This window comes from Carettochelys insculpta, chromosome 6, assembly GCF_033958435.1.
Source record: "Carettochelys insculpta isolate YL-2023 chromosome 6, ASM3395843v1, whole genome shotgun sequence".
Lineage (NCBI taxonomy): Eukaryota > Metazoa > Chordata > Testudines > Carettochelyidae > Carettochelys > Carettochelys insculpta.
In genome coordinates this window covers 12,805,916-12,815,320 of record NC_134142.1, presented here as the reverse complement: position 1 = coordinate 12,815,320, position 9,405 = coordinate 12,805,916, and positions in this window count along the sequence as shown.

Sequence of the window (9,405 nt, the reverse complement as noted above, 5' to 3'; positions counted from 1 at the left end):
ACCAACTTTTTGTGCAAAACCCAGAAGATACAACTTTTGAACCAGGACAATCAAACAAATAAAAAAAAAAAAAAAAAGCCAGCGCAATTGCGAAGCTTCCATGAGTATTCTTCAGACTTGACATTTTAATGTAATGATCCAGCCCCTTGCTAACAATGAACCTAATAGAAGAAAAATGGCTGGATTTTAGCTGAGCTGTGAAGCACGGTAAATGACATTCATTAGTTTCTCTTGGACAGTTTTAGTGACTCATTCTTTTTTGAAACATGCTTGGAGTTTCAAATCTTTTCTTCAACGTCTTTAGAGATCAAAATATACTTTGGTTTAAAACATAAATCCTTTGCCAGGCCTTCCACAGCTGATAAGATATTTGAAGGGGGTCTGCAAAAGAAGAAATGCCTGTGGACAAAATGTCATCCAAATCAGTTTGCATACTCCAGTTTTGTCCATATCCAAAGCAACTAAAACTAAATCATTCTAGGACAGACACATACACTCCATGCTCCAAAGCTGGCCATAACCATGTGCATATTTCAGATGCCAGGACATGCAGATACCCTTTTAAGCACACATTGTTTGGAGTCAGCAGCAGAAAAGCTGGATTTTTTTCAACTGCACACTCCATCCTTAATGGAAAAATAAGCACCTGATCAGAAGACAATTTCTAGAGGATTCCTACATAAAACCATGCCTTGGTGTAGTGGGGCAAGTGCCCCACTACACCAAGGAAAGGGTTAAGGCAGGCTGGAGGGAGCCTGCACATTTCCATAAGCCAATGAGTGAAAGGCTCCTGCAGAGCTGGGTGAGTTGGGTCCTGTCCAGGGAAGGTGCAAGGCCAGCTCTCAGTGGGAGCTAGCTTCTTAGCTATGGCAGTGCTGGGCAGGATTACAGGAGCTGGGGGAAGGTTCCAGCCTGACTCCTGCCAGACTGTAGGCCCCAATGTAGAGGCCAGAGAGTGCTCACAAGGGGAGTAGCCCTGGGAGTAAGTCAATGACTGGGAGTGACTAGGCCACCGAGGCCTGAGTGACTGGGTTGCCAAGCCCAACCCGAGAGGACTAGGCCTCTGGGCCTGACTGACAGGGTGACTAAGCCACATAGGGCTACTAATGAGGGAGGGCCACTACAGGATAGGACCCCTTAGAAGAGAGGCAGGGCAGGAGCTCTGTCACACTTGGATATCAGAGCCATTTAAACCCCAAAGCTGCACGATCCATTTCTCTTCTGAACACTACGACTTAGCAGCTAGAGGACTTCTCATCTTCCCAGCACAGTGGAATTATTCAGCCCCATTTGTGCTGCACTTTGGACATGGAAAATAGCTTACTTTACTTGGGCTTGTCTGGACACAGAAGATGCACCATCTTCCCTTAAACTGGTTTTGTTAAACCTGCTCAGCTTGTGTGTGTGGACCCTCTTCTGTTTGGTTGTATCTATTTAGCTGGTGCCTGTTCATTTGCCAATACAAGTTAAAGCAATATAAAAGACTATCTATTCAGACAGGTGAAGTATAAACATCACCCCTCTACCTAACCTGGTACAATTGCATATGTAGACCAAGCCCTGAAGTGAAGGCTGCTGAGTGTGTTTCCTGTCAGTGCAATCCCTACAAATTATTAGGTTGGCCAACATTCCTCACTACAGCAACCTCAACTCATCTCTAACACCAACCACAGCTCACTTCACCTAAACACCCTCACAGCAGTGCCACAACACAGGCTCCTGCTCTTCCAGCAGAGTCGTAAGATGCATGAAAGCTCATGACCTAATAAATTTGTTAGGCTCTAAGGTGCCACACGACTGCTTTTTATTTGTGATGCTAAGGACTAACACAGCTCCCCCTCTGAGACTCTTTACCAATGAGCAATAAGCAGAGAGTGAACAGTGGGATCTGAGTCCTGCTTTAAATGCAGCTCCAGCTCAGATATGTAATTGCGTGAGCTACTGCACCATCTGAGAACAGAACAATCCAGTTAGGGCTGCGACTGACTTCTAGAAAGTGGGGTGCTTGTCATGGCACATCTGGGAGGAAAGCACCTCATGAAAACCTGCAAGGCCGTGAGTGGGGAGAAGACCTGCAGGATGTCAGCCATCAAGCTGCAACAGATTTAAAGACTTGGAGAAACTGGGGCTTGAAAATGTCCCCAGACAGCATCATAGAATCCTAAGGTTGGAAGAGCCTTCAGGAGGTCATGCAATCCAGCCCCCTGCTCCAAGAAGGACCAAAGCTCTACTAAAACAACAAGAAGTCCTGTGGCACCTTATAAACTAACAGATATTTTGGAGCATGAGCTTTCGCAGGCAAAGACCTGGGAGCCTATGCACCAAAATATCTGTGAGTCTATATGGCTCACAGGACTTCTTGTTGTTCTTGAAGATAGAGGCTAACTTGGCTACGCCTCTGATACTTAATCCCAATGTAATCATCCCATCCACGGCTCTATCGAGCTGGGACTTAAAAACCTCTAGAGATGGAGATTCCACCCCGTCAAGGTAACACATCCCAGAGTTTCAGTCTGCACCGCTAGCCCTTACTCAGCAGGGCTCTCACTATGCATGTCCTCTTCACTGGGGTTCTGCTTTCATACCTCGGAGTTGTCCTAGACAACAGCACTGGGCTTGCACCCAGTGAGACAGAGCTAGAAAAGGACACGCTGCTGCAAGCCTGTCACATGGACAATCCAAGCTGTGGTCCCCAGCGCTTCCAGGCCTGCAGGGGGCTGAGACCATTGTGAGGGTGCATTGTCTGAGGGACCCATCCTGGCCGGGACAAGGAGCAGAGCTGGCTTGCTGCAGGCAGAGCTGCCCCAATGTGAGGGTCAGGCCACTGTTGTGAGATGCTTCAAGGGGTGAGTGGGGGATTTGGCTAGCATGAGGTGAGCCATGGAACAGGGTCATTAGCCCAGCTCTTCTCTCGCCTACGAGGTGTACATTTACATCATCCGCCAGAGGCAGCCACTGCGACCAACTGCCACCGTGAACCAGAGGGAGTGGTGCTAGGTGGCCCTGGTGCCACACCTTGGGAAAGGGCGGAGCCTGAGGCAGAATGGGGTGGGGTCAAGGGTAGTCAACCTTAGGCATGCCTGAAGCACCGCACTGAGCCCATCCTCTCAACCGTTAGAACCCCACATGGAGCACCTCTCTGCGACATTTCAAAGGGGCGTGGAGCTCCCAGCCACTACCACTCAAGCCACAGTAGCAGCAGGGGCAGCCAGGAGCTCTGGACCCTTGGAAACACCAGGATCCTGTGCAGTTATCCTCCTCAGTCCCCCCTGTCAGTGGGCTTGTATGTGGCTTACAGGAAACCAGTTTTTGGCTTCTGAGGGGAACATGGTTGCACAGCTGGTAAAGCAGGTGTAATGCCATTGCAATGAACAGGGTTACATAAGTTAGATCAGAATCCGGCCCCTTGCCATGTTACTTGTCTATTCAGGAGCACAGAAATGACGACAAACCGAGGACTGGATTTTTACAAAGCCATATGGGGACAATGAAATGCTGGTGCCATGATGCAGAGGGAAGATGAAAATGCAGCGTTTCCAGGTTTTATTCATAACAACCTGCTGGAACCCCTCCTAGTCAAATGGTACAGGGCTTAAGGGAAGCAAGGCACGATCAGTGCAGAAAAAGCCTTTTGCCCTTTCCATTGCAGTGTGCCAGAACTCAAGACTCTGGGGGCTGGGTTGCTATAAGAACAGACCTTCTGCCTTTGGTTCTTTCATTTTATTTCCAGCTTGCTCCTCTGACACACTGAGCACATGTATCAATCAGCTATTGGCCCGACTGCCTGAACCCCCCCTCCCTTTCCATTCCATCCATCTGCCCCACCTCACTGGCCAAAGAGCAACAGGCCCAGCTCTGCACCACGGAGGACTTTTGCATTCTTTGCAGGAGGGACAGATTAGGCCCTAGAAGTAGTGCTTTAAGGCCAAAGAAAATCCTGACTGATTTTTTTTTCCCACTTCACTAAATCTGGCCCCACTGTCATAAAGGACGTTCCAGGCACAAAATTGCACTGGCAGATGAAAATATAGTAATCCCTAAGAAAGCCATGGAACCACTACAGTAGTGATCTATTCCACTTAAGGTTTCATGTGTTAAATCCATTGGGTACGTACCGGGCATATCCAAAAACCTCTTTTTACTATCGCACATTCTGGTCACAAATTGGCAATAAAATTCTGCAGCAGCATGAACAAAACTAGCCCACTTCCCCCTTGAAATGGCTCAAATAATTCCCCAGCTGTGTTTCATTCTGAAGAGCAAGGAGAACGGGTGTTTATGGGATAGGGGGCCAGGGGGGCGTGAAGGGATGCAGAGCTCAGTTAAGAATTAATTCAAATTAAAAGGTTCTATTTTAAAAGCGACAGGGATTAAAAAACATGAGCCCGAGAACTAGCTTCTTAATGAGCTCAGCTGCAGAAATGTATTTAATAATAGATCTGAGCAGGAAACCAAGTAACCACATCAAGGAAAGCCACATTTCACTCCTTGCTACAGTAAAACAAACAAGCAGGGGTTAAGGCTGTATTAGATAGTACTTAGATGATAAGACAAGGAAGTGCAGTCATGGGGTCATGCTCAGGTAACTGTGCCAAGGAATGAAAAAAAAAAAAGTTATGAAGAATGGTCCCACTAATCTTTTTCCATTCATGTGTGGAATAATATTAGGTGCACCAAGGCATGTGTACATGTACACCACCAATAGAAACACAAAACCTACCCAAGGATGCTTTACTAATGAACTGAACTGCAGCTGAATTTTCCCTGGGTGGCTGCTCAAGTGCATTGCTTACAGGTAACACTGGTCATGAATGATTCCATGGCCACCACAGAATAAACAGCGTCCCAGGATGAGTCAGCTCACTCCATTGGAACAGTAAGTTATAAATTACGTATATAAGACAGTGAGAGGTAGTGTGGGCCACTGGCTAGAGCAGGGGATGCCCGTTAAGAGATAAGGTTCTATTCCAGAACCAGACACTGAGTTATTGCACAACCTTGATTAAGTCATTTACAACTTGCTTTAGTTTTCCCAGCTACAAAATGGACGTAAAAAGATATATCCTTCTCGGCGACGATTACGAACCCTGCAAAGTATCAAAAGTACGTGCGTGTGTATATATATACCATATACACACAGTATTATATCTGGTGGGAATATTCGTAGTTACGGCTGCACCTTAGACAAACAGACCAACCTCCCTCTGAGGCTATATCTACACCAGAGGATTTTGTCAACAAAACCCGGGGAGCGTCCAGATTCCAATGTGTTCTGTCGACAATAAATTGACAAAACGCAAACACTGTTGTCGAGAGTCTTATCCTGCTCCCCACAAGGAGTAACACCGCTGTTGACAGAACTCTGTCTACAGAAAGCTGGTCTGGATGTTCTGAGGGGTGGGGTGGGGGGGTTCCTCTGTGGACTGACAGGGCTTCTGGGACACTGGGCAGCCCTGTCCGCTGGCTGTTCTGTCAAGACAGCGACCGAGCAGTCTGGCCCCTCTCTGTCAACAGAGCAGATCACTTTCGCAATCTGCTTGGCAGTTTGGTCAGGATCTGTCAATAGAATTTTTGTTGAAAGACATCGTCCGACAAAAACCGCTGCCGACAAATTGCTGACATCTAAACATAGGCCGAGTGCTTTCTGGTGGATTTTAGGAACATCTAGGAATGTAGCTATACCTACAGCAGAACAAAATGAAATGAAATTTCTCTAATTTTTTTTGGGGGGGGGAGAAATTAACATCGTGCCCATATTTAAAAAAGGCAAGAAGGACAATCCTGGGAAAATAATGGAGGGGATCCTTAAGGAATCCATTTTGGAGTACTTGGAGAAGGGGAAAGTGATCAAAAATTAGCCAACATGGATTCACCAAGGGCAAGTCCTGCCTGACCAATCTGATTTGCTCCTATGACTAGGTAACAGGCTCTGCGGACATGGGGAAGTCAGTGGATGTGATATACCTTGACTTCAGCAAAGCTTTTGATATAGTCTCCCACAACATTCTTGCCCACAGGTTAGAGTAGTATGGATTGGATCCATGCCCTATGAGATGAATAGAAAGCTGGCTTGACAGTTGGGCCCAATGGGCAGTGGTCAATGGCTCAATATCTGGATGGCGGTGAGTTTCAACCAGAGTGCCGCAAGGCTCGGTTTTGGGGCCAGTGTAGTTCAACATCTTTATTAATGACCTGGATGAGGGACTGGATTGCACCCTCAGCAAGTTTGCAGATGAAACAAAGCTAGGGGGAGAGGTAGATACATTGGAGGGTAGAGATAGGATCCAGAGTGACCTGGATAAATTGGAGGATTGGGCCAAAAGAAATCTGATGTGGTTCAACAAGGAGAAGTGTGGAGTCCTGCACTTGGGATGGAAGCATTGTTATAGGCTGAGCACCAACTGGCTAAGCAGCAGTACAGCAGGAAAAGACCTAGAGGTTATGGTGGATGAAAGAACATAAGAACAGCCATACTGGGTCAGACCATAGGCCCATCAAGCCCAGTATCCTGTCTTCCGACAGCGACCAGTGCCAGGTGCCCCAGAGGGAATGGACAGAACAGGTAATCATCAAGTGATCAATTCCCTATTGCCCATTTCCAGCCTCTTGTAAACAAAGGCTAGCGACACCGTCCATGCCCATCCTGGCTAATAGCCATTGATAGACTTATCCCCCATGAATTTATCTAGTTCTTTTTTAAATTCTGCTATAGTCTTGGCCTTCACAACATTCTCGAGCAAGGAGTTCCACAGGTTAACTGTGTGTTGTGTGAAAAAATATTTGCTATTGTTTGTTTTAAACCTGCTGCCTATTAATTTCATTTGGTGGCCCCTAGTTCTTGTGTTGTGAGTAAATAACAAATCCTTGTCTATTTTCTCCACACCAGTCGTGATTTTACGTACCTATCATATCCCCCATTTATTGTCTTTCTTTTTCCAAACTAAAAAGTCCCAGTCATTAATCTTTCCTCATATGGCAGACGCTCCATACCCCTAATCATTTTGTTGCCCTTTTCCGAACCTTTACCAATTCCAATATATCTTTTTTGAGATGGGGCAACCACATCTGTACACAGTATTCCAGATGTGGATGTACCATGTATTTATATAGAGGTAATATGACATTTTCTGTCTTATTATCTATTCCTTTCTTAATGATTCCCAATATTTTGTTAGCTTTTTTGACTGCCACTGCACACTGAGTGAATGTCTTCAGAGAATTATCCACGACTCCAAGCTCTCTTGCTTGAGTGGTGACAGCCGTCAGACCACATAATTTTATAGGTATAGAAAAGCTGGATATGAGTAAGCAGTGTGCACTAGGTGCATTAGGAGGAGCATTTCAAGCAGATCTAGAGGAGCGGCTGTTCTCTCTATTCAGCACTGGTGAGGCCACATCTGGAGTACTGTGTCCAGTTATGGGGCCCCCCCCCAATATAAAAAGGATGTGGATGCGCTGGAGCAGGTTCAGTGGAGGGCAACAAAACTGATTAAGGGGCTGGAGCACATGATCCATGAGGATAGGCTGAGGGATTTGGGCTTGTTTAGTTTATAGAAGAGAAGACTGAGGGGTGATTTAATAGCAGCCTTCAACTTCCTGAGGGGGAGCTCTAAAGAGGATGGCGAGAAACTGTTCTCACTGGTGTCAGGAGCAGAACAAGAAGTTACACAGGGAGAGGTCTAGGTTGGGTATAAGGTAAAACTACTTCACCAGGAGGGTGGTGAAGCACTGGACCGCGTTGCCTAGAGACGTGGTGGATTCTCCATCCCTCGAGGTTTTTAAGTCCCCGCTTGACAAGGTCCTGGCTCAGATGACTTAGTTGGGATGGGTCCTGCTTGAAGCAGGGGGCTGGACCAGATGACCTCCTGAGGTTCCTTCCAACCCTATGATCCTATGATTCTAAAATTTTAGTTGAGCAAATTTTTCACTGAAAAACACCGACAGTGTTGAACAGAGTCGAAAGTTTTCATATCTTTTGACGTATCACACAAACAATAGTCCCCATTCCCCCAGCCCACACTATTAAACATGTGTAAGTGAGACACTTGCCTATGCTGCAGGGAAACGTGCGCCTCCTAGTTTTCAGTGCAGGCCCATTTGCCTCTCCTTAGACGTTTGAGAAGCAAAACCATTCCCAGAACCAAACCTGGCTGCTGCACTTTCTGATCCAAGCTCTCCAGAATCACGTCCACAACCCGATCACACCACCTCTAGGGCTGAGCCAGTGACTCACGCTGGAGCAGCTGTGTTGCCACCAGAACAGGCATGTCAGATGCTTGGTACCACCCTTCAGCTCACAGATTCCATCTCAGAGAACAGGAGATCAAACACACAGGCTAGAGGGTTTCTCACTCTGACGTGTGAACAAGTGAAGAACTGCCAAAACTATCATGCCGCTGGCAGAGTACTCGTACCAGATGTGCAGACACACAAGGCCGTCCCTGTCATCTTAGCATACGTGCAGGGTGCCTCAGTGGCACGTGACCAGGATTCATCACCAAATGGGTCCACTGGGTGGATCATTAGCTTCCCTAGCCCGGGTCAGGCTCTGCTGGGGAGCGTGATGTGAACGCCGCTCCATGCCCTACCACTTCCTCATTACGGCCCTGCTAGCATCTGTTGGATCTTGTCCAGTCCTTGCAGTTAGAACACCGAAGAGGTTACGGAGAGAGGTGGTGGCATTTCCATCCCTAGAGGCTTTTAAGCCCTGACTGGGATGACAGATGTGGGATTGGTCCAGCTTGGCGCAGGGGGTTGGACTTGATGACCTCCTAAGGTCTCTTCAAACCCTAGGATTCTATAATACGACTAATGAACAGCCTGTTAATTTGAATGTTACATGGGATGATCAACCATCGTCCCTCCAATCCTTTCTTCTCAGGCCAAATTCTCTGGGCGGTCCTGAGAATCTGCTTTAAAAATAGGAACGTTAAAGGTCTGACTTGAAGCCACATACAACACACAGGGGCATCCTGTCACAGCTGACTACAGCAGCGCACACAGTGCGGAGGCCTGGCCACAACTACACTCTTCACGGTGCACCTTCTCAGAGCAGTGACTGGAGGGGAAGGGCCAGCTGAGAGCCTCAGCTTTCCCCTGCTGGACTGGCCAGCCCCTAGCTGCTGGACGAATACCAAGGACTGGCCAGTTCCCAGGGGAGCACTGAGGTGGCACAAAAGGAAAAAGTCCGGTTGTGGAGAGAAGCCAGCCCATCCCTGAATGGCTCCTCTCTGCCACCTCCACACAACCCACCCCACCTGCCATCTCTCTGAGACTGGAAGCAGTCTGAGGAGGCAGATAGTGGGAGTGAAGGTCACAGGGTCATCCTTAGGCCTATACATCTGCATAGGGCACCACCAGCTGTGGGCAGCACTGGCTCTGGCACCCAAATCTCCCAGCTCCCCA